The following is a 26,435-nucleotide window of genomic DNA, read 5'->3' as shown; positions in this document are numbered from 1 at the left end:
AAAGTGTCATAGTGCCATAACCAATATAAAGTGGAGTACCAACCAGTAAGGGAGCCTGTGGAAGCCTGGACCTGCCCTGTCTTGTTATCCCCTGGATCATTCTATTTTATTCTATTACTTTCATTAATAAAATATTTTGATTTTCTATAATTATTGAGTCGTGCATCATATTTATAGGTTTTGTTGTTGTTGGACATGCTAGTGTCCAAGGGCCAAGGCAGATGTAGGGGAAAGATGCTCTGGGATGTTGTGTTGTGAAACAGGCTGCAGGATGGTAGTCATTCAGGCTGTTGCATTCCAGGCTTCTCCGGGTTTTCCATGTGGCTGAAGGGCACAGGTTTCTTTGTTAAAAATCCTGTGGTAAAAGGTTTGGGTGTGTCAGTTCCAGTTTCAGTCTGGCATAGGTGAGAGTGCAGAGCAGAAGTTCTGCAGAGCTTTGTGTGTGAAGAGACCAGGACAGAGCGGAGCCAATAGTCCTGGCACCCGCAGCGTACACAGCGGTGCTACCATCCACGTTAACTGGTCTCGGAGGTGGACTGTCTTGTGCCCAGAGGTGAACCGGAGGTAGACTGTCCTGTGCCTGAAAGAGGACTGGTGTGTTTAACGGTTGCAAACAGGTGGATATGGTACCCGGCTGTAATCTGGAGGATATCAAGGACTGTAATCGGTAAAATCTGTGAGTAAGAGACATTGACACAGCAGTGCAGTCGCCCACGGCTACTAGTCGAAGGGAAGGACAGCGTGTTTAGTGACTGGAAACAGTAAAAGCTGTCTGTAAGGCCGGGATGACACATACGCAAGATACGGCCAAGTCATGGAAGTGAAAGACCAGCTCTGGCGCCAGCACTCCGGAGTTGAGCGTGCAGCTCCATGTATTGCTGTGCAGCTGCATACTACGCTCCGGAGTGTCGGCGCCAGAGCTGGGTTTTCACCTGCGAGACTCGGCCGTATCTCACGTATGTGTGATCCTGGCCTAAGAGACATTGACACGGCATTGCAGTCGCCCACAGCTACTGGTCAAAGGCACGCGTGTTTAGTGACTGTAAATGGAAGGATGCCGTGTAGTATGTTGTGCGGTGAAATGGCCACTTAATACTATGCACTGAGATTAGGTACACTTGTGAAAATTGAGACTTTAATGCTGTGAAAAAACGCATTAAAGGAGTTTTGTGTTTGAACTTTGTGACGGCCTCCTCACTGCATAAGTGTGCTACCGTTGCACTACAGTACATCAGGAGAAACCTGTCAATTAACTAGAATGGTGCGAGGAAAAGTCAGCACTGTGCGATGTGGACCGATCTCTTTTTTTCAATAGTCCATGGGATGAATCTTCAAACTTTGTTTTCTCTGAAATGCTGCAGCGTTTCAGAGTAAAACATACTGACAGGTTCACTTTCAGAAACCATGATAACTTATTTGGGCAGAGCTTATATATAGCTGTAGGTCTCTGTATATCTGCACATTCCATATGTTCCTGCATCTCTGATAATGTTGTGAAGTTGTTGTTCGGACTCACCCACACCAATGATCCACATGTTTACCACTAGTAACATTTCAGCAAAGTGTTTTACAAACTCCTCTTCCTACAGGTTGTGTATCAGAGGCGTAATAATGGAGGTAATTTGTTACTGTCATATCTCACACCTTGCTCACATAGAGCACCCACTGTTTGTTTTTATAGTCTCTTTCTTTATTGTGTTCTGAGTTTATTCTTTAGACTTTCTACTAGAAAACCTTATGGTTATTGCGGGTGTACTCAGCGACAACCTGTCCTAAAAGGAATCTCTTACAGATGGCCAGCGGTCCAAGTGCTTTTTTTATTGTATTATTTGGGATTAGTGAACAACCTCCATAAGTTACTATTCTATATATAACATTTGCCACCAGTCGTCAAGCAGGTTTGATGCCCCTTACGGTACTGTGTGTGCACATGAAATCTTTTCTGTCAGGTTCCGCCTGGAAATTGAACAAAACACACAAAAAAATGCCAAAAAGAATGAAAATATCCATAGCAATGTCAAACAACTTGTCCACATACTTGGTCATTTTGGACTTCTTTTGACCACGTCCGGCTTCCAAAGTTGCAAAGTGGGTTAAAAGGAACCATGTCATGTTGGATAATGCTATTACCCTGCCAGTAAAGGGTTAATCTGCAGGTTAATAGTGTTAGAAAGGTGTGCGGACGCTGTACTAAAAGTGTGTCACATGGGAGAAAATGAACTTTATCGGGAGTTGCCAGCTTCCAGTCATAGAGATGCATCATCATTTACGGTGCATTGAGGGGCAGCTGTAAGCACTTCCCGGCACTATGACTGATAGACTGATCTAGTTTACTTTTCCTATCCATTGCAGCAAACCTATCATCTGATTTATGCTGCCCAAACCAAGGATTGCAGCCAGGTAGATTTTTCCCTGAAACGCTTTAGCATTTCACAGAGGATATACCTTTAGGTTCCTGCAGAGGTCCATGGCCTGAGACTAGACTAGTCCTGCAACACCCCATGTCTTCTCCCAGCGACACTCTAGGTAGATTAACTGGTCCTCACTATGGGAGAGATCTGCCAATCATTTGCAGGAGCACTGGCAGAAGCCGGTCTAGGGCTGTTCCTAGCTATGGACTCTGCGGGAACTTCTAACTATAATTTGCAAAAAAAAAATATGCCCGGCTTCAATCGTATAGCCAGGCTCTGGTTCATTCTGAACATAGTTTGGGCAGCAGAAATAAGGTGACAAGTTACCTTTAAAGAGTAAAACTAGCATTCAAAAGACACTTGACTCACATCCGTGAGCTGTCCTGTTTTTTTCCATGGACCATTCACTTGAGTTTCAACTGTGAGTTTCATCTGAGATCAAACATGGACATGTCTCCTCTTCTCTCTTTTGCAGATTCTCTTTCTGCAAAAATATGAACGTGATCTAGCCATGAAGAATGTAGATATAACATTTTTATGAAAGAAGGATGTTTGAGTAAGTCTGTATGTATATAGATGCCAAATACGCATTTTTAGCTTTTAAAAAAGCACTCCCCCATCAAAGTTTTATTGCAGTCATAGTATATAGCCCTGTGTACATACAATTGCTCATTTTCCCTTTCTACCTAGCTAATTCTTCTCTTTTCCATTAGGCCTATTACATCACGTGATTAATAAATAGCTGAATCCTTCTAAGCTCTATGTAAAATCAGGAGGTCAATTTTCACTGCATGATTTGTGGGTCACTGCAAAAGTCCCTGGCAGGGGGAGAGGAGGGAGAATTTGGGTAAGGAGTTGAAGAGGGGTGTTAAAGTAGGACTTATATTTATCTATACTGACTCTATTGTGGGTATTCTACATATATTCTCTTCCCTTGCAATATGGAGTCTATGATCAGATAAGGGTCTCAGGGATGTCTTTGTCTAACAGACTTAAGGAAAACATAGTAAAGTTGGATAAACGAAACATAAGGAGAGGGAAAACACCTAACTTTCCAGTTGGGTGTAGACAGAATTTACTTTAACCAATGAGATGCTTGTACTGAGCATACGTGTTACTCACACATGAGTGATGGACAAAGGGAAGCTCAACCATAGGGAGAGGCCACACCTAAACACAACTGGTCAATGTACAGGCTAGAAAAGCTCCAGTCGCATAACTAAAACCACCTCAGATCTTACTCCCTAAAAGGCCGTTGAGTGGTTTCTCATACCTCCTGAGGAACCAGAGCAGAGACCGCAACACACAGCCAACAAGTGGAGTGTGAAGGAAGATATGGAAACCCAAGGTGAGAAACTACAACATGTTCATAGAAGGTAGAGAGGGAAAACTAAGGAGAACCAAAATACAAGGAACAAGTAATCTCCCAGAAATCTAACAGTGGTTTAAGATGAAAAGGTGCTGGGAAGGAAAGCAAACAGACTCACTGCATGAATCCAACTGGAGTTTACCAAACAAGGTAAACCCCTTAGTTGAAGGGGTTGAAACTCCTAAACACACATCCACCAAGAGGTATAACCAGCAAGGAAGTGCAGTGAAGGGTGAACATATAAAACCCCACCCAGAAAGTGATAGGGCAAACCAAAATGGGAAAATGATAAACACCTGGAGAAGAGCAAACCAAGAAAGGAAAACAAAGATAATTGAAACTATCAGTATTTGGACAGGGAAGAAAGGGCAATAGTTCAGCAAACATGGGAACCGACCACGAAGCAACAGGTCACCAGATTGAATCCCCAAACCGAGGCTTGACAATGCCCCTGAAATGGATATCACCGATGATGCGTCGTCTCAGGGTAGGGATGTTGGCTATGGCAGTGATGTCCCATTTGCGTGTCCCAGCATGCACTGAGGATTCTCAAACAACATCAAAACAAAAATAGGTGAAAATAAACAAATAAAACAGATTAGAGAGATAACAATAGGGACTATTTAATTAAATCATATTATAAAATCTATCTGATTATTACAATGAATATGCATGTAAAGAAGCTGCGGAGACACCATCACCTAGGTGGCTTTCCTTCATAGGATGCTGCCCTTCCCGTGGTTGTTCCTTCCCGGGGAAAGGCCTGGCTATTCACTGCTTGCGTCGAGCAACACGTGATGGTGTCTCCGCAGCTTCTTTACATGCATCTGCATATTTCCCATAAGGGATGGGGGCAGTGTTCTGGAATCACTGCGTTGAGAAACACGTGATGGTGTCTCCGCGGTGTTGGATGTTTTGGTCTCCCCGAGGCCAATCATCTGTGCCTTTATTACAATGAATAGTCATTTAGGATAAAAATAAATATTAGTGTTGGACTACTCCTTTAAAGTCTAACTCAGATTGAGTTAAAACAAAAATGGCTGTGAACGAGCTCCCAATTACACAGGCTCATAATACAGAATGATTAGAAATCTATATAGTGTACCTGTGTGTACTTTTGATATCTTTAGTAGGTTTTCATTCTCCATAATACAGTGTCATACAGAGGCACCACTTGGCAGTACATTGACTGACTACATTGCCCTCTTCTATTATATGAACTGTATGGATGGACTGCTAATAGAAAATATATGAGTATTGTATTTTTCACCTATGTCCAGTGGCAGATATTGCATCTCCAGGTATTGTATCAGCTGAGATGTCAAGAAGAAAAGGTTTAAATTGTGTAAATCCAAAGACTCGAACAGCAGGTGGAAAAACTTGTTCTGTTCCCCCCATCAGTTTATTAACTGTTTTCCCTTTTTTCATGTTTATTTTACTCTACATGGTTAATGTTTCAACTGCAAACTACAGCCTTGAAAAAAAATATATATATATAAATATAATCATCTTTTCCAAAGTGCTCATGGTGAAAATTATTACCAACAATTTAATTACAAATTCAGCCGGAGAGGTAATGACCATTAACCCACAATTTCTTTTTTTTTTTTTGTTACAGCAAGCATTTCTTTATGAAGAAATTGAGTTTTACATTTCTTTAGCCGAGCAGGTTCTTTAATAACACGTTATGTAACAGCTTTTATACGGGTAATAGAATTTTTCCTAACATTTTCCTTAAAATGAGAAGTGATTTATGGGTCCAGTTTCCATTAAACAAACTAAAATCTTCTGGCAATCTGTAATTTGAGCACCTCCTCTTAATGGCAGAAATCCAACAACTTCATTTGGAAGGTATGTTGCTGCATTTATAATTCATAAAACTCTTGGCATTAATCCCATAACGCAATGGAGGGAAGGAAAATGTTCTCATGCCGTTCGAAAACATTTCTATTTGCTAAGCTACTAACTTTTTTTCCTTTTTTTCCTATTTTTTCCATTTGCAACTTTTCTTTTGTAAGTAAATGTTATTTTAAGAGAACTTGTAGGAGTTTTAGAGATGAAACAAAAACATATAAAAATAAATTATAACAGAAGTGAAAAAAGGGAAATACAGTACATATTGATATATTAATAGTAAGAAACTGGATAATATCTACCGTAAGTTCTTTTATACTGCTCAAAATACTTGTATAGAAGGGTTTTTCCAAAACTACAAATCCTATGGATAGGAGATCACCTTGATTGTTGGGGGTGCGATCACTGGGATCTTGATTCGCGAGTAATGGTATTTATTTTCGGCCTCCACTCCATTCATCGTCTATGGGAATGTTGTAGAAAACCGAGTTCAGTGCTCCACAATTTCCAGTAGTTCCATGGAACTGTTACTACTTGTTTTGGGTCTAGTTATCCACATATGTCTCATCTACCATACCAATTAATAGCTAGTGGAGCATATTGATAAAAGTACTTAAAAGGATGTTCTCTTTTTAGAAATACTTTTCATCTAGGCTTCGTTCGTAGTGAAAAAAACAAACTGTGCTTTACTTACTATGCCCAGGTCAGGTGCTGAGTCTCCACTGCTGCCACAAATGATTGTTGTTGTCTGCACCGCTAACGTCACGTCGGAAGGGCCGCAGACAATAACCAATCTCAGCGGTCTAGACAGCACGGGCCAATCAGAGATGCCGAGTTTATTGATTGGCTGCCACACTGTGAGCGTGACATCAGCGCTGCAGACTAAACAGACACTGAGGCAGCGGCACAGGCTGAGGGATGGACAAGGGCAAGGAAACTATGCACAGTTTATTTGTCCTTTTTACTACTAATGGAGCTTGTAGGAAAAACTTTGCCAGAATGAGACAACCCCATTAAGAGCAATTGTAGTACATTAATAAAAGTGGCGGCTACTTAGCAGCTCTCCTGCAGTGGTGACAGACGTGTCATTACGTCTCCAGTGTGCAGCCCTACCGCAGTGGGGGGTGGAGTGTGCTGATGTGGATGAAGGTCAGCGGATTAGTGCACCATGATGCTAGGGCAGGCGGGGAGGGATGCATCGACTTTCCAGGGGGCCAGTCCGAGCCGGGACACTCCCACAAAAGGAAAAAAACTGCAACTTGGATTAGGATGTAAACTGCCTATCCTGTGTTCTGAAAATGAATGAAGGAATCAATTTTATTAACTAAAGGTAACCACTAATATATGTAAAAAATAATTTATCCTCGTCAAAGGTGGCTGTAGTCTTTAACATTTTTTGGTTGTGATTTTTGGCTACATTATCAAGAAATAGTGAGGCTTAATCAAGAATTAGTGACACTCCTTTCAGTGGCTGGACTAGTCCCTGCTCTGTCCCTGCGCAATGTGCACTGTGTGATGTGCACATTGACAGCGCACTTTTTGTTGTCGGCTCAGGAACGAGCTGTCAACAGAGCGCATTGTCAGAATACACAGCATACAGAGACAAGCATTGCCCGTGTAAGTGACATCACTTGTGGGGCCGGTTCTGGTCTCTGCGTGCTGGGTATTCTGGCAACGTGTTCTGGTACTGGCTCATTACTGCTGATTTGAGCCGGCTACAAAGAGTTCACTGTCAATGTACTGGGACTAGCCCAGCCTTTGAAATGAGCCTTACTGATGATTCTTTTCAATCATGTAGTAGTGACCTCAGCCCCTGCATGACGCTTAGTTTCAGTATCCCAGCATGCACTGGGATTCTCAAATGAAGTTTCATGAAAAAGGAAGTAAAAAAAGCAGTAAGCAAGTGTAGTCACGGAAGGATAAGGATTTTTTTAATTCAAGTATATTAGAAAATAATTAACATTAGGACACTAAATTCATAAAGATTTAGGATGAAATGAAAGTTACGTTGGACTTCGAACTACCCCTTTAATATCACCATAGATCAAATCAATGCCTCTATCATCAGTTTATTCAGTCTTCCCTGCATACAGATACACAATGCAACATGAATGCTGGATCGCTTAACTCACATTTACAGGAAAATAAAGGGTAAGGCTCTATACTTTTCACTCCTCACCAGTAGAAATGGATTCAATCTACAACCTCCATATCTAAAAATGGTGCAATCAGGATCATTGTTCTCAATCAAAAATAAGCAATTACCATCTTTTGATTAAACACTGAATCACCTGCTATTCAGAATATACAATATATACTCATGTTCATGTTCAAAAGTAGCAAAAATCCTTATCCATTTTTAGGATTGCGTGACATTTGGTGTCCCACAAATAATCAGGACATCCCCTTTCCATAAGACTGGGACTACAAGACGATTTTGGACATGACATAGGTCACGTGCCCAAAGAGCGCTACGCACTATGTGCTACTTCAATGCAGTTGTATAAGGTTGCATCGGTACTATGACTTTGACAACCTGGCCCAACTTGTTACCTTGTAGTCTCAGCCTAAGTCCTCTGAAGGCTCAGGACACTTGACCCTAACCCTTCCTCCAGCAGCATCTCTAATATTATAGGGTTTTTCTGGTTTCAGCTCTGATTTTCCACCACTGCTTCCTATGTCAGATGTAGTCTGCATTACGGACGTCACATCGCCAACATATTGGTATGTGGATCGCCTTCGGACTGAAGTAAGTGGCATTTATATATCGAACAGGAGTGTATATTTTACATTTCGAACCAAATAATGGGTCGAAAACCGAAGAGATCCATATAAAAAATAGCTTTATTAATTATAAGTTAAATCATGATAATAAAAAAAGCAGAGATGTCACAATAGGGGACGCATACAGGAGGCCTTCAGGGTAAATAGAATTAAAGTCCGTATAATCATTGATAAATTACAAGGATTTCAATATGCCATAGGGAGCACTAACAAAATTAGATGAATAAGGTAATACACATTTACATAATCAATAAACTCACTAGATCAACACCCAATCATTATTCTGGTACATCACATTAAACTATTAATTCACAGTTGCACTCTATGCTGCCCTCATGTTTCTGTCTATCATGCCCCCGGAAGAACCTGGCGGCCAAACGCGCGTCGGGGTGAGGGGACGCTGAGGTAACCTCGGGCATTGGAGCCTTTAGGGATTGTTTACTTTCAGGTAAATTAAGCACAGCACTTTGCACTTCATTCTCCTGTATTTCTTTAGATCTCCCCAAATGTCACTACCAATGCCACATGCCATTTGGTGCTGCGGTCTCCATTGATTCACACATGTGATAGACAGAAACATGAGAGCAGCATAGAGTGCAAGACTGACACTATTCATCTAGCCTGGGACTCTTCGATATGTGACATGCAGTGATTTTTCCTGCTTTGTGGAATGCGCTTTGTGTGACTGACGCGTGCGCACTCACTGTTTGCTATTCATCTACTTAGAGTATTCCATTTGACGCTGCGCACTTTGGTGCGAACTGCGCATGCGCTGCCCAAGCCTTTCCGGTATGTGATACGTTACAATCTCCTGCTTTTAGGTATGCATTTGATGTAACTAGCGCGTGCGTATTGATTTCCTAAAAAATATTTATTTATTTATTTATTTATTTTCTCTCACTTCTCTAATCAGAGTCTCTCAGTGGACGCCGCGCACCTGTGTTGGCGTCTTCTGATTGACTAGCAAGCGCACTTGCTACCTATAAATTGGGCCTTTATGCACACCATGACACTTCCCCTGATGAAGCTGTTTTGAGGCAGTGACCACGTGTTGGGCAGAGCAGGCAGACCCAGGGCATGTTGATTTAGGAAGTATGACATGACACAATACTAGCACAGTCCACATTTACTATTCTTTGATAATGGTGCGGTTTTTCATGGCCTATTCTTGTATGTGATTATATTTGGCCTATTTTTGCCTTGCTATTCTGTGATACACATAATTGATATGTTTACATGCATGTTTTATATTTATAAGTGCCATTCTTGTAATTGTATATAACTTCATACATGGCAAACATATAAAAGAAAAATGGAGTAAAAAGTCCAAAGAGTAATACAAACACAAGTTTATTACACATAAATAATACACAACAAATAAATGGACTAGGACCGGGTAATAACAGGACACAAAAAATCCTGACCACAGATGTTCAGTATAAAGTATGGGTAAGGTGCCACAGTGCCATGTCGGGCGACCAGAAAATGTCCAGAATGTATCAATCAATAAGTACTACAGTCAATGAGTATACCATACCATTCAAAAGACAAGGTCCCAAACTAGAAAAGAATTTTTGCTCACCCATATAAATGTGCTGTCAGGATAGGTGCCCCCGCCGCCACCGACGCGCGTTTCGCTTTCTTCCTCAAGGTGCGGTCTCTGTGGCACCCCCATACTTATGTGGTCCCAGATGGTATATGTTTATCTAACTTCATACATGGCATTTTTTGATTAGTAATTTTTATATTTGTATATTTTTGGCTCTTAGGAGTGTGCTCCCTGGTCCAGGACCTATGAATGATAGCTTTACTATCGTCTTATTCACTAGTCTAATATCACTCTACACTTATTTTATGGTCCTGCACATTGGAGGCCACTTCCTTTTTGAGCTTTTTTTTTTAAATTCTATTTATTATACATATTGTTTCTGCCATGTGTGTGGTATGTGGACTGTCTGGCATGTCACTCCAGCACAATTTTAAATGTTTTTAATTGTATTTTGCTGTCTAACTTGGCATTGTTAATGAAGCCGCTTTTTGATACATCATCGCCTTGTGTGCACTATACTTTGCTCTATTTCTTCTCATCTTTTTACGCATTGAGTAGAACCTGGCTAATTTGATTAATTTCATTGGATTAAGTGGTGCCCAGTTTTTTCTTTCTATTTTCAAGATCTCCCCAAATGTCACTACCAATGCCACATGCCATTTGGTGCTGCGGTCTCCATTGATTCACACATGTGATAGACAGAAACATGAGGGCAGCATAGAGTGCAAGACTGACACTATTCATCTAGCCTGGCACTCTTCACCAAGGCTGGCACTCTTCATCAAGACTGACACACTTCATCAAGACTGGCACTCTTGACCAAGACTGGCACTCTTCACCAAGACTGGCACTCTTCATCAAGACTGACACTATTCATCTAGCCTGGCACTCTTCACCAAGGCTGGCACTCTTCATCAAGACTGACACACTTCATCAAGACTGGCACTCTTCACCAAGACTGGCACTCTTCACCAAGACTGGCATTCTTCACCAAGACTGGCACTCTTCATCAAGACTGACACGCTTCATCAAGACTGGCACTCTTCACCAAGACTGGCACTCTTTTTCAAGACTGACACGCTTCATCAAGACTGTCACTCTTCACCAAGACTGGCACTCTTCATCAAGACTGGCACTCTTCATCAAGCCTGGCATGCAAATATGGTGAGTTAGCAAAACATATGAAAACATAATGGTCCCATCAACAGAGCTGTGTGAGGGCCTGTAAAGGCCTGATCTTTGATGGATTTTCCTTGTCAGAACCCATGGCTGCTGGATCTGAGAGCTGCGTTCCTACTCCATGACCCATCTTCTGATTAATAGAGGTCTGCTGCTTCATGCACATCGCTCCTCAACTAAGTGACCTTCGGTGTCCTACTAACCAGAAGAGGTAGTGCGATGCCGCAAGTAGTAAGAGGCTCGCGGTGTTTTTGTTCAGCGATCATGGACTAGCAACATGACTGCTGGACCTGGGTCCTTAGAATCTGTCTGTCTAACTCTAATTCCATATAATAGGGACCACAGGCGCTGTGGAACCCGTAATCTTAGTGGCTAAATGAACCCTAAAAATAGAGGCCAAAAATAACTGACACTTCCAATTCAATTACTCAACCTACATACAAACAGAAGTCTTTGCCATAAATATTACAAATTCAACTTTATTGAGATTTTTTTTTTAATTATTATTATTTCTTGATTAAAAAACATTAGAAAACACATGGGGAAAGAAATATATTGACAACACCAACAGGTATGTTACCACTCCTAAGTATACTTATTTTTCTTGTTTACATTCAAAACCCGTAGGTTAACACTGCCGTACATACACCTGAAAAAATAATAATGCAACCAATATTTTTTCTACAATAGCTCTATATGATAGCCCTTAATCCATGCACAACACTTAAAAAATTAAAGGCAAACCAATATTAACATGTTAGATCAAAACACCATATTGGAAAATACAGTAAGTCCTTAATTATTCTGGATTAAAGCCCAGAGTCAGTAGCGTAGCTGCCAGGGGGGGCCCCGGGCCCGGTGCTCAGAGGGGGCCCACCTGGAGCTAAGCTACTGTAACTGTGTCGTCGCACGCAGCGCCCCGATAGTTACATTCTGTGGAAGAGCAGGGAGAATCGATCTGCGGGGCCCCTGAGCAGGCGGGGGGGGGGGGGCCCGGTGCCAGCAGTGGGCCCCCCGCCCGTCATCGCAAGGTCAGCTGTTTCGGCATTTAGCCGATACAGTTGACTGCATTGATGAGGGAAGGAGCACTGCGCTCCTCCCATCATCGGCCTGTCAGCATCTGATTTCACTGACGCCGACACTGACAGCGGGTGCAATGATGTCACCGTGGGAACAAGGAGGAGGAGAGGTGAGTATTGTTTTTTTATGGGGTGCTGCCTTATACTACAGGGTCTGCCTATGGGGTGTGTTATGACCTGGTGGTCAGGACAATAATGGACCTGGTGGTTAAGAGCACACGGAATGACCTGATAGTTACTGATAATAAAGGACGAGCTCTGGGACGTGGGAACTCTGCTGACCGCAATACCTAATCCTATCACACACACTAGAAATAGCCGTGGATTGTGCCTAACGCTCCCTATGCAACTCGGCACAGCCTAAGGAACTAGCTAGCCCTGAAGATAGAAAAATAAAGCCTACCTTGCCTCAGAGAAATTCCCCAAAGGAAAAGGCAGCCCCCCACATATAATGACTGTGAGTAAAGATGAAAATAAAAACACAGAGATGAAATAGATTTAGCAAAGTGAGGCCCGTCTTACTGAACAGACCGAAGATAGGAAAGGTTACTTTGCGGTCAGCACAAAAACCTACAAAAAGACCACGCAGAGGGCGCAAAAAGACCCTCCGCACCGACTCACGGTGCGGAGGCGCTCCCTCTGCATCCCAGAGCTTCCAGCAAGCAAGACAACAATAAAAATAGCAAGCTGGACAGAAAAATAGCAAACCAAAGAAATACAAGCTGGAACTTAGCTTCTGCTAGGAAGACAGGTCACAAGAACGATCCAGGAGTGAACTAGACCAATACTGGAACATTGACAGGTGGCATGGAGCAAAGATCTAAGTGGAGTTAAATAGAGCAGCCAGCTAACGAATTAACCTCGTCACCTGTAGAAGGAAACTCAGAAACACCCACCAGAGGAAGTCCATGGATAGAACCAGCCGAAGTACCATTCATGACCACAGGAGGGAGCCCGACAACAGAATTCACAACAGTACCCCCCCCTTGAGGAGGGGTCACCGAACCCTCACCAGAGCCCCCAGGCCGACCAGGATGAGCCAAATGAAAGGCACGAACCAGATCGGCAGCATGAACATCAGAGGCAAAAACCCAGGAATTATCTTCCTGACCATAACCCTTCCACTTCCAGGTACTGGAGTTTCCGTCTCGAAACACGAGAATCCAAAATCTTCTTCACCACATACTCCAACTCCCCCTCAACCAACACCGGGGCAGGAGGATCAACGGATGGAACCACAGGCGCCACGTATCTCCGCAATAACGACCTATGGAACACATTATGGATGGCAAAAGAAGCAGGAAGGGCCAAACAAAATGACACAGGATTGATAACCTCAGAAATCTTATACGGACCAATGAAACGAGGCTTAAACTTAGGAGAGGAAACCTTCATAGGAACATAACGAGACGACAACCAAACCAAATCCCCAACAAGAAGTCAGGGACCCACACAGCGCCGGCGGTTAGCGAAACGTTGAGCCTTCTCCTGGGACAATGTCAAATTGTCCACCACATGAGTCCAAATCTGCTGCAACCTATCCACCACAGTATCTACACCAGGACAGTCCGAACACTCAACCTGCCCTGAAGAGAAACGAGGATGGAAACCAGAATTGCAGAAAAACGGCGAAACCAAAGTAGCCGAGCTGGCCCGATTATTAAGAGCGAACTCAGCCAACGGCAAAAAGGACACCCAATCATCCTGATCAGCAGAATCAAAGCATCTCAGATATGTTTCCAAAGTTTGATTAGTTCGTTCGGTTTGGCCATTTGTCTGAGGATGGAAAGCCGAGGAAAAAGACAAATCAATGCCCATCCTTGCACAAAAGGATCGCCAAAACTTTGAAACAAACTGGGAACCTCTGTCAGAAACGATGTTCTCCGGGATACCATGTAAACGAACCACATGCTGGAAAAATAATGGCACCAAATCAGAGGAGGAAGGCAATTTAGACAAAGGTACCAAATGGACCATCTTAGAAAAGCGATCACAAACCACCCAAATGACCGACATCTTTTGAGAGACGGGGAGATCCGAAATAAAATCCATAGAAATATGCGTCCAGGGCCTCTTCGGGACCGGCAAGGGCAAAAGCAACCCACTGGCACGAGAACAGCAGGGTTTAGCCCGAGCACAAGTCCCACAGGACTGCACAAAAGAACGCACATCCCGTGACAAAGACGGCCACCAAAAGGATCTAGCCACCAAATCTCTGGTACCAAAGATTCCAGGATGCCCAGCCAACACTGAACAATGAATCTCAGAGATAACTCTACTAGTCCATCTATCAGGGACAAACAGTTTCTCCGCTGGGCAACGGTCAGGTCTATCAGCCTGAAATTTTTGCAGCACCCGCCGCAAATCAGGGGAGATGGCAGACAAAATTACCCCCTCTTTGAGAATACCCGCCGCCTCAGGAACACCCGGAGAGTCAGGCACAAAACTCCTTGACAGGGCATCAGCCTTCACATTCTTAGAGCCCGGAAGGTACGAAACCACAAAATCAAAACGGGAGAAAAATAACGACCATCGAGCCTGTCTCAGATTCAACCGTTTGGCAGACTCAAGATAAGTAAAATTCTTGTGATCTGCAAGACCATCACGCGATGCTTGGCTCCTTCAAGCCAATGACGCCACTCCTCGAATGCCCACTTCATGGCCAACAATTCATGATTACCAACATCATAATTACGCTCAGCAGGCGAAAACTTTCTAGAAAAGAAAGCACATGGCTTCATCACCGAGCCATCAGAACTTCTTTGCGACAAAACAGCCCCTGCTCCAATCTCAGAAGCATCAACCTCAACCTGAAACGGGAGTGAAACATCTGGCTGGCACAACACAGGGGCAGAAGAAAAACGACGCTTCAACTCCTGAAAAGCCTCTACAGCTGCAGAAGACCAATTGACCACATCAGCACCCTTCTTGGTCAAATCAGTCAACGGTTTAGCAACAGTAGAAAAATTAGCGATGAAGCGCCGATAAAAATTAGCAAAGCCCAGGAACTTTTGCAGGCTCTTCACAGATGTCGGCTGAGTCCAATCGTAAATGGCCTGGACTTTAACAGGGTCTATCTCGATAGTAGAAGGGGAAAAAATTAACCCCAAAAATGAAACCTTCTGAACTCCAAAGAGACACTTTGACCCCTTCACAAACAAGGAATTCGCACGAAGGACCTGGAACACCATTCTGACCTGCTTCACGTGAGACTCCCAATCATCCGAAAAGACCAAAATATCATCCAAATACACAATCAGGAATTTATCCAGGTACTCTCGGAAGATGTCATGCATAAAGGACTGAAATACTGATGGAGCATTGGAAAGCCCGAATGGCATAACCAGGTACTCAAAATGGCCCTCGGGCGTATTAAATGCTGTTTTCCATTCATCGCCTTGTTTAATACGCACAAGATTATACGCCCCTCGAAGATCTATCTTGGTGAACCAACTAGCCCCTTTAATACGAGCAAACAAATCAGACAGCAACGGCAAAGGATACTGAAATTTGACTGTAATTTTATTAAGAAGGCGGTAATCAATACAAGGTCTCAAAGAACCATCCTTCTTGGCCACAAAAAAGAACCCTGCTCCTAACGGTGATGACGACGGGCGAATATGGCCTTTCTCCAAGGATTCCTTTATATAACTCCGCATAGCGGCGTGTTCTGGTACAGATAAATTGAACAATCGGCCCTTAGGAAACTTACTACCAGGAATCAAATTAATTGCACAATCGCAATCCCTATGAGGAGGTAGGGCACTGGCTTTGGGCTCATCAAATACATCCCGATAATCCGACAAAAACTCTGGAACTTCAGAAGGAGTGGAAGACGAAATAGACAAAAATGGAACATCACCATGTACCTACCCCCTGGCAACCCCAGCTGGACACAGACATAGATTTCCAGTCCAATACTGGATTATGAACCTGTAGCCATGGCAACCCCAAAACGACCACATCATGCAGATTATGCAACACCAGAAAGCGGATATCCTCCTGATGTGCAGGAGCCATGCACATGGTCAATTGGGTCCAGTACTGAGGCTTATTCTTGGCCAAAGGCGTAGCATCAATTCCTCTCAATGGAATAGGATACTGCAAGGGCTCCAAGAAAAAACCACAGCGCCTAGCAAGTCCATCAAATTCAGGGCAGCGCCTGAATCCACAAATGCCATAACAGAATAGGATGACAAAGAGCAAATCAGAGTAACGGACAATAGAAATTTAGACTGTACCGTACCAATGGTGGCAGACCTAGCGAACCGCTTAGTGCGCTTAGGACAATCGGAGATAGCATGAGTGGAATCACCACAGTAAAAACATAGCCCATTCCGACGTCTGTGTTCTTGCCGTTCAGCTCTGGTCAAAGTCCTATCACATTGCATAGGCTCAGGCCCATGCTCAGATAGTACCGCCAAATGGTGCACAGCTTTACGCTCACGCAAGCGTCGATCGATCTGAATGGCCAAGGACATAGACTCATTCAGACCAGCAAGCATGGGAAATCCCACCATGACATCCTTAAGGGCTTCAGAGAGACCCTTTCTGAAGATTGCTGCCAGGGCACATTCATTCCACTGAGTGAGCACAGACCACTTTCTAAACTTCTGACAATATATCTCCGCTTCATCCTGACCCTGACACAGAGCCAGCAAGATTTTCTCTGCCTGATCCACTGAATTAGGTTCGTCATAAAGCAATCCAAGCGCCAGGAAAAACGCATCAACATCACGCAATGCCGGATCTCCTGGCGCAAGGGAAAATGCCCAGTCTTGAGGGTCACCACGTAACAAAGAAATAATGATCTTTACTTGTTGAACAGGGTCACCTGAGGAGCGAGGTTTCAAGGCAAGAAACAATTTACAATTATTTTTGAAATTCAAGAACTTAGATCTATCACAAAAAAACAAATCAGGAATTGGAATCCTAGGCTCAGACATCGGATTCTGAACCACAAAATCTTGAATGTTTTGTACCCTTGTAGTGAGATTATCCATCCAAGAGGACAGACCTTGAATGTCCATGTTTACACCTGTGTCCTGAACCACCCAGATGTAAAGGGGAAAAGAGAGACAAAACACACTGCAAAGAAAAAAAAATGGTCTCAAAACTTCTCTTATCCCTCTATTGAGATGCATTAGTACTTTGGTCCACCTGTACTGTTATGACCTGGTGGTCAGGACAATAATGGACCTGGTGGTTAAGAGCACACGGAATGACCTGATAGTTACTGATAATAAAGGACGAGCTCTGGGACGTGGGAACTCTGCTGACCGCAATCCCTAATCCTATCACACACACTAGAAATAGCCGTGGATTGCGCCTAACGCTCCCTATGCAACTCGGCACAGCCTAAGGAACTAGCTAGCCCTGAAGATAGAAAAATAAAGCCTACCTTGCCTCAGAGAAATTCCCCAAAGGAAAAGGCAGCCCCCCACATATAATGACTGTGAGTAAAGATGAAAATACAAACACAGAGATGAAATAGATTTAGCAAAGTGAGGCCCGACTTACTGAACAGACCGAGGATAGGAAAGGTTACTTTGCGGTCAGCACAAAAACCTACAAAAAGACCACGCAGAGGCGCAAAAAGACCCTCCGCACCGACTCACGGTGCGGAGGCGCTCCCTCTGCGTCCCAGAGCTTCCAGCAAGCAAGACAACAATAAAAATAGCAAGCTGGACAGAAAAATAGCAAACCAAAGAAATACAAGCTGGAACTTAGCTTCTGCTGGGAAGACAGGTCACAAGAATGATCCAGGAGTGAACTAGACCAATACTGGAACATTGACAGGTGGCATGGAGCAAAGATCTAAGTGGAGTTAAATAGAGCAGCCAGCTAATGAATTAACCTCGTCACCTGTAGAAGGAAACTCAGAAACACCCACCAGAGGAAGTCCATGGACAGAACCAGCCCAAGTACCATTCATGACCACAGGAGGGAGCCCGACAACAGAATTCACAACAGGGGTGCTGTCCTATACTACAGGGTCTGCCTATGGGGGTTCTTCCTTATACTACAGGGTCTGCCTATGGGGTTGCTGCCTTATACTACAGGGTCTGCCTATGGGGGTGCTGCCTTATACTACAGTCTGCCTATGGTGGTGCTGCCTTATAGTACAGGGTCTGCCTATGGGGGTGCTGCCTTATACAAGAGTCTGCTTATGGGTGTGCTGCACTATACTACAGGGTCTGCCTATGGGGGTGCTGTCTTATACTACAGGGTCTGCCTATAGGGGTGCTGCCTTATACTACAAGGTCTGCCTATGGAGGTGCTGTGTTATACTACAGGGTCTGCCTATGAGGGTAATGTCTTACACTACAGGGTCTGCCTATGTGGTTGCTGCCTTATACTACAGAGTCTGCCTATGGGTGCTGCCTTGTGCTATAGAGTCTGCCTATGGGGGTGCATTATACAATATAGAGTCTGCCTATGGGCAGTGCATTATACTATATTTAGGATGATCTGGTGCATTGTACTATATGGAGGCTATCTAGGGGCTATTGTACAGTGTGGGGATTACAGTGAAGGGGCCATCATACAGTGTTGGAGCCATCAAACAGTTTGGGGGCTACTAAGGGGTCAGTATACTGTGTGGATGGTACTTTACAGTGAGGGGGCATTATACTGTGTTTAAGAGAGCATTATACTGTGTATAGTGGAGCTGTACAGGGGGCTGGGACATTATTAAATGTAAAGTGGGCACTTATTGTTATAGGGGAACTCACGTTGCTGTGACTGGCGAAGGGGCACACAGGGCATTATTACTTTCTAGGGTGCAAAATATGGGCACTGTTTTCTAGGGCACTTGCACTAGGGCATTACTATATTGTAGAGAGTTGCTTTGGAATTTAGAGGGCACAGAGAACCACACAGCAGGTGCAGTAATAGGGACGCATACAGCAGCAGCGGCTCAGTATTGGGGAATCAGGGGCAGTAATACGGTCACATATGACAGAAGCGGCTCAGTATTGGGGTATCAGGTGCAGTAATAGGGACACATACGACAGCAGCGGCTCAATATTGGGGTATCAGGAGCAGTAATAGGGACACATACGGCAGCAGCGGCTCAGTATTGGGGTATCAGGTGTAGTAATAGGGACACATACGGCAGCAGCGGCTCAATATTGGGGTATCAGGAGCAGTAATAGGGACACATACGGCAGCAGCGGCTCAGTATTGGAGTATCAGGTGCAGTAGTAGGGACACATACGGCAGCAGCGGCTCAGTATTGGAGTATCAGGTGCAGTAATAGGGACACATACGGCAGCAGCGGCTCAGTATTGGGATATCAGCAGAATGAGGAGTTTGTGCATGTTGGGAATAGTTGGTGATGGCTGAAAATATGAGAAGTGAAATATGTCTTTGGTGTAATCTCTGCAGGTGAGTCCTTGCTGGAAGAAGTTGTCATGTTGGTCAGGGCCAGAAGGAAAAGACGGGAAAAGTGAACGATTCCATCAGAAAGGACGTCAGCGGTAGGTTATTATCTGTAACTGTGCTGTGATATCTTATATGTTCTGTAGGACTGGTATCTACCACTGACCATATGGCGGTAATATCTATGTTGGTCTAAAGACCATATAGAGATTAGGGCTATTAGGGCTCGTCACAAAGTTGTAATCAAGGTTTCCTGGTTAGGGGCCCACTCAGACGTTTCGTCCCCCCTGAACCAAAACCCTAGCTATGCCTCTGCCCAGAGTGCTAACTCCACACAGTGGTTTTTAGTCCATGTTCAGCACAAAGAAGAGACTATAGTAAACCCATCTAATATATAAAGCTCAATGTGTGTATGTGTGTATGTATGTATGAATGTATGTATGTATGTGTGCATGTCCGGGATTGGCATCTGCACCGTCGCAGCTACAGCCACAAAATTTTGCACAGTCACACGTCTGGACCCCGAGAGTGTCATAGGCTATGTTGTGAGGCGAAATTTTAACCCCGCGCGTTTCAATTCACCAAACAATTTTGCCCCTATCTACATAATGGGGAAAAAGTGAATGGAAAAGTGTTGGAGGCATCGCAGCTACAGCCACAAAATTTTGCAGAGTCACACGTCTGGACCCCGAGAGCATCATAGGCTATGTTGTGAGGTGAAATTTTAACCCCGCGCTTTCCAATTCACCAAACAATTTTGCCCCTATCTACATAATGGGGAAAAAGTGAAAGAAAAAGTGTTGGAGGCAAATTGACAGCTGCCAGATGTGAACAAGGGGGACTTAGAGAGTGAGAGCGATGGCGCCAAAGAGTATATACTGTACATTTGCTAAGGTGGGGCCCGACATGGGATACTCACCACATACGGGAATATGAACACACACACAAAATGCGCCACACACTACCACATGCTTGAACACATATACCACCCTCAGCACACATTTCACCACACATACACCAACCTCGCCACATAAAAGTCGAAACACAAAAGTCGCCGCTCAAAACTCGCCACGCGCAAAACTCGCCACATGCAAAACTAGGCTCACGCAAAACTTGCCACACGTGCAAAACTAACCTCATGGAAAAGTCGCCACACGCAAAACTTGCACACGCGAAAAAATTGCCACGTGCACAAAAGTTGCAACACGTGCAAAAGTTGCCTCACACAAAACTTGCACATACTCAAAACGCACCACACATAAAACTCGCCACGCGCAAAACTCGCCATGCGCAAAACTTGCTGCACACAACTTGCTACACTAATCTGTCACATGCAACTCGACACACAAAAAGTTGCTACATGCATGTAGCCACACAATACTCATCTCACAAAAAGTCGCTACATGCATGTCGCCACACGCAACTCAACACACACAACTTGACACATGAAACTCACCCTAAAACACACACAAGTCTGGTATTATCCTTCAAAAATAAAAATCTGATTAATAAGCAGACAAACTACAAGAGCAACAACTATACAATATAGGAAATACGGCAGCTGTCAGTCACATGACCTGTCTATCATGTGTATGTGTGAGCTAATATATACTGCCGGGGGAGGGCTTCCTGTTGGCTGGGGATTTATCAGGCTGCCAATTTAGCTTACAAATACTGAGGTAAAAATACTGACCAAATAACGTGTGAACGCGGTCTACTACAGGAGGAGATGACACACAGATATATACTATATACAGGAGGAGATGACACACAGGTATATACTATATACAGGAGGAGATGACACAGGTATATACTATATACAGGAGCACATGACACACAGGTATATACTATATACAGGAGCAGATGACACACAGGTATATACTATATACAGGAGGAGATGACTTACAGGTATATACTATATACAGGAGGAAATGACACACGTATATATACTATATACAGGAGGAGATGACACACAGGTATATACTATATACAGGAGGAGATGACACACAGGTATATACTATATACAGGAGGAGATGACACACACACATATATACTATATACAGGGGAGATGACACACAGGTATATACTATATACAGGAGGAGATGACACATGGGTATATACAATATACAGGAGGAGATGACATACAGCAGGTATATACTATTTACAGGGGATATGACATACAGGTATATACTATATACAAGAGAAGACATACAGGTGTATACTATATATAAGGGAGATGACAAACATGTATATACTGAGGTGAAAATGAGGGGTGTGAGGTGAAAATGAAAAGGTGTGAGTGCAAAATGAGAGGAGTGAGGGAAAATAGTGGAGTGATCAGAAAATGACAGATGTGAGGTCAAAATGACAAGTGTTAGGGGGGAATAAGAGGAGTGAGGGGGAAAATGAGAGGTGTAAGGGGGAAAATGAGAGGTGTAAGGGAGAAAATGAGAGGTGTAAGGGAGAAAATGAGAGGCATGATGGGAAAATAAGAGACGTGAGGTGCTATAACTAACCACAGATATTTACTATGCCCAGGCAATGCCGGGCTCTTCAGCTAGTATATACTGTATATACATTTAAACCATTATAAAGAAGTCATTACTTAATCTTGCTAGGAGCCTAGTATGCTTGTGGTGCCTTACAGAGTAACAAAGTGCATAGTGCTATTTTAGAAAGAGACATCAAATAAATTATGGAGATACAGACAAAATCAATTGGTTAAAAGAGGGTAAAGTCATAACCTGCACGTGTAGTCCGGGCCGCGACGCGTTTCACGTTTAAGCTTCTTCCTGGGGGGTCTATATGACATCTCCATGGTTTATTTGATGTCTCTTTCTAAAATAGCACTATGCACTTTGTTACTCTGTAAGGCACCACAAGCATACTAGGCTCCTAGCCAGATTAAGTAATTACTTCTTTATAATGGATTATATGTATATATATATTGGTTTACTATAGTATTTTATTTGTGCTGAACATGGACCAAAAACCACTGTGTGGAGTTAGCACTCTAGGCTTTAAGCCAGATTAATTAAGGACTTATTTTGCAATATGGTGTTTTGATCTAACATGCTAACATTGGTTTGCCTTTAATTTTTTAAGTGTTGTGCATGGATTAAGGACTATCATATAGAGATATTGTAGAAAAGAAAATTGTTGATTGCATTATTATTTTTTCAGGTGTATGTACGACAGTGTTAACCTAGGGGGTTTTGAATGTACACACGAAAAATAAGTATACTTAGGAGTGGTAACATACCTGTGGGTGTTGTATTTATATTTCTTTCCCCCTGTGTTTTCTAAATGTTTTTTTAATCAATAAATATATACGGTATATTTTTTTAAAATTTCTCAATAAAGTTGATTTTTTCATATTTATGGGAAAGACTTCTGTTTGTATGTAGGTTGAGTTAGTGGCTAAATGACCTAGATCACATTGAAACATGAGCTTAGCTGAGCTTCATTGATCATGATCACAATGATGTACATTATTTTGCGTTAATGGATATTTTTCCTGATTATAATCCAAAGTAGATTGTGTATCTGACAGATGGTCATCATTGGGTCTCCATGCATTGTAGTGTCTGTAAACTGGCAGTGTCTATACTATAGTAAGTATATTAGGGAACATATAGAACTTATAGTATTTGGCACTATAGGGTTAATAGGGTTAACTGACTCATTATGGAATATATTGTAGAGAAACTCACTCCTTAATAAGGGACTATTCAATGATCTTTAAAGTGAGTGCTAAGACCATGCGAGAGCAGCGGAGTAAATGGTCCGTGTTCTGTACGGATATTTGGCAGGATCTTAGAACTGTTATTCTTATCTATGCAGCGAGCTGGGCGTGCTGGCGGTCCCAAATGAATTGGGGCTTAATTTTTATTATGTTTAGGCTCTTGCTCTTCCCTCGTCTGACGGCCTCACTTGTCACATTCTCTTCTCCCGTGCTGTTTGTCATACCAGTGATTCTCATGTACTCATCACTGGCTATTCTTAGCTGTGTGCTCCAGTCTAAATAAAAACCGTACATGGGGATTAAAGCCCCGCCTCAGTTGTGAGCGAGGCCACATGTATGGTATTAGCTGTGAATGCAAGCCCAGTAGGCAAGCCAGCCATGACACAATAGAAGAAACTCTTTAATGTGTCCTTACATTTTTTCTTTATACATCAAGTTATAGAAAGAGTGTTTAGCGGAAGCTCCTCGGTATGAGGCCACCACATTTACACCATGTAGTAACCTTGACATTCAACAATAATTATATTTGTATCTTGAAAGACTGCTGGAGACATTGCTGAAATGCAAGGCATTATATGGTAACCATGTGCTTAAATTAAAGGTCATGCTAATGAAGAAACTTGGCCGGTCCTCAAAATACACTGGAAGATCAGATTTGGAATAAGATTTCATAAAGATGATGGATTCTTGAGGCGTTACGAGCCTGCTGAGGTCATTCTGGAAGCGTTGTGTAACAGGTGCACTAGTTAGTATTAAATGAAGACTTGTAGAGGTTGTTACAGACATGCCGAATCTAGAGGAAATTACATCATCCTTTGTGGATTTTCTAGAAAACCATAAGTATTATAGAATGATTATTTTAGACGCTAAGATATTAAGTGGTCTGTGGTATGCAGAGCTCAGCCGTAAATTTAATTGTTGCTACCTACCTGCTCCATCTCTGGGCCCAGGGCCCTGTTCCTTTCTTTCACAGTGTCCGGCTCCTTCTATGATGAGTTACTGTGGTAAATCAGCATATTCTTCTTATGCCTTCATCCAAGGCCTGCTCGGGCAGCTGCTTGCTGCCTGAGTATTGAGGTAGTACAGTACTCAGCTAACATGTATTTGACGTTTGTCAAGACTTTAGCTTCACCTTCTGCTTGACTCAGACCAGTTAGGTGTCTAATCATCTTCAGTTACCACATTTTACTAGCAAGCTCAGTCCAGCTTCTCTAAGGATTGTCTACACCCACAGCTCTGCTGAATCAAGATTTCATGTACCTAAGGCTGGTTTCACACTTGCGTAGGGCAGAGCTGCGGAGGGCTGCGTACTTCCTCCATTAAGCCCCACCCACTGCCCAACCTCTTCCATTCAGCTCCACCTACGTCTGCATGCATCCTGTGTACCTATCTTTAACATTGGGTACACAGGCCATGTGGATGTATGCGAATGCATCCGCATGCATCGTTTTGACACTGCGACGACCACAACAAAATGCAACATGTTGCATTCGACGCAGTTCGGTGCAGCGTCAAAACAATGCATGCAGAGGCATCCGCATACGTCCACATGGCCTGCGTATACAATGTTAAAGATCGGTACGCAGGATGCATGCAGACGTAGGCGGAGCTGAATGGAAGAGGTGCGGCAGTGGGTGGGGCTTAATGCATGAAGTACGCAGCCCTCCGCAGCTCTGCCCTACGCAAGTGTGAAACCAGCCTAACTCCTCTCAACTAGTCTTGGTGTCGTTTACATCTCAGTCTCTGCTATCAAGGTACCTGATAATGAACTTGTCTCTGCTATCAAAATATTGGGTAACCGACCCCTCTCAGCTAAGCTTGGTGTTATTCACTCTTTTGTCTTTGCTATCAAGGCCTCTAATAATTAATTTGTTTCTGCTGTTCAGCTGCTGTCAAATTTCCTGTTAACAACTCGTCTCAATTATCTTGGTGCTGCCCGAATTTCAAACTTTACTATTCTTCTGTGTAATTGCACTCCTGCTGCAAGATAGCAGTTTGCCTATACATCTCTACTGTTCATGTAAAAATTCAGTGGTGTAACTAGAGTTCGATGGGCCCTGGTGCAAAATTTGAACTTGGGCCCCCATCTGCATGTTGGTCAGAGCTATGAGCCCTTGCAGTGTTTAGATCCTACAAACATACATACATGTTTGCCCCCATGGAATAATGCCCCCTGGTCCTGTCTCCTTCTTCTAAAACTCTCCCCCATACTGGACCCATTCCAGTAAAAATGCCCCATTATCCTAGGTCTCATGCTACAACATTTTCCCCCATCTTGGTCTTCTTCCAGTAGTAATGCCCCCATCCTGGGCCCCTTCCAGTAATAACGCCCCCCATCTTGAGCCCCTTCCAGTAAAAATGTCCCCAGTCCTGGGCCTTAGTATATAACATTTTTCACCATCTTGGGTATCTTCTAGTACTAATGCCCCCTATCCTTGGCCCCTTGATACAACATGTTCCCTCATCCTGGGTCCCTTCCTGGTATAATGTCCTCTATCCTTATATAATGTCCCAATTATGGTACAATGTCCCTCATCCTGGTATAATGCCGCCCCTCCGGGTATAATTTCTCCTATTCTGGTATAATGATCCCCATTCTGATATAATGGTCCCCAATCTAGTATAATATCCCCCACTCACCGTTCCCTGCTACCATGCCACGCTGTCTCTTCTTCTGTAGCTGGCACAGAAGCTGACAGTTGATTTTGGAGTGTGGGTAAGGGCATCTTGTGACATCATTACCATGCACCACATGTCACTGGTAAGCCGAGGTCAACTGCTGGCCTCTGATTGGCCAGTGGCGTGTATTGAATAATATATATAAATGGGCACCATCAACTAATTACGCTGGGATCACTTGATGCATATAAGGCATATGGTCACAAAAAGGAGAAGAAGCAAAAAGCTTATGCATCAAAAAAATTGGGATCACCACAAAATAAAGTACTATACAAAAATCTTTGTTTTTGGAAACCAACCACATACAAATCAATTAGAAACATTTAAAAGTTCCATTTTGGACAGCAATCAAAGAGGTATGGGTCATACAACCCCTGGCAAAAATTATAGAATCATCGGCCTT

The 26,435-nt window shown here is 43.3% G+C and overlaps 1 protein-coding gene across 1 annotated transcript in view; it reads left to right on the top strand.

Moving 5' to 3' along the window:
• The first annotated feature begins 549 nt into the window (after positions 1–549).
• HECTD2 (HECT domain E3 ubiquitin protein ligase 2) overlaps positions 550–26,435 on the top strand; it is a 255,198-nt gene continuing 229,312 nt past the window's right edge. Inside the window, exon 1 of the mRNA XM_069753466.1 lies at positions 550–676. The gene's annotated coding sequence lies outside the window, so the exon portion shown is untranslated. The remainder of the gene's footprint in view (positions 677–26,435) is intronic.

This window comes from Ranitomeya imitator, chromosome 2 (assembly GCF_032444005.1).
Source record: "Ranitomeya imitator isolate aRanImi1 chromosome 2, aRanImi1.pri, whole genome shotgun sequence".
Lineage (NCBI taxonomy): Eukaryota > Metazoa > Chordata > Amphibia > Anura > Dendrobatidae > Ranitomeya > Ranitomeya imitator.
Note: the sequence above shows the minus strand (reverse complement) of the source record. Positions and strands in the feature narration are given on the sequence as shown.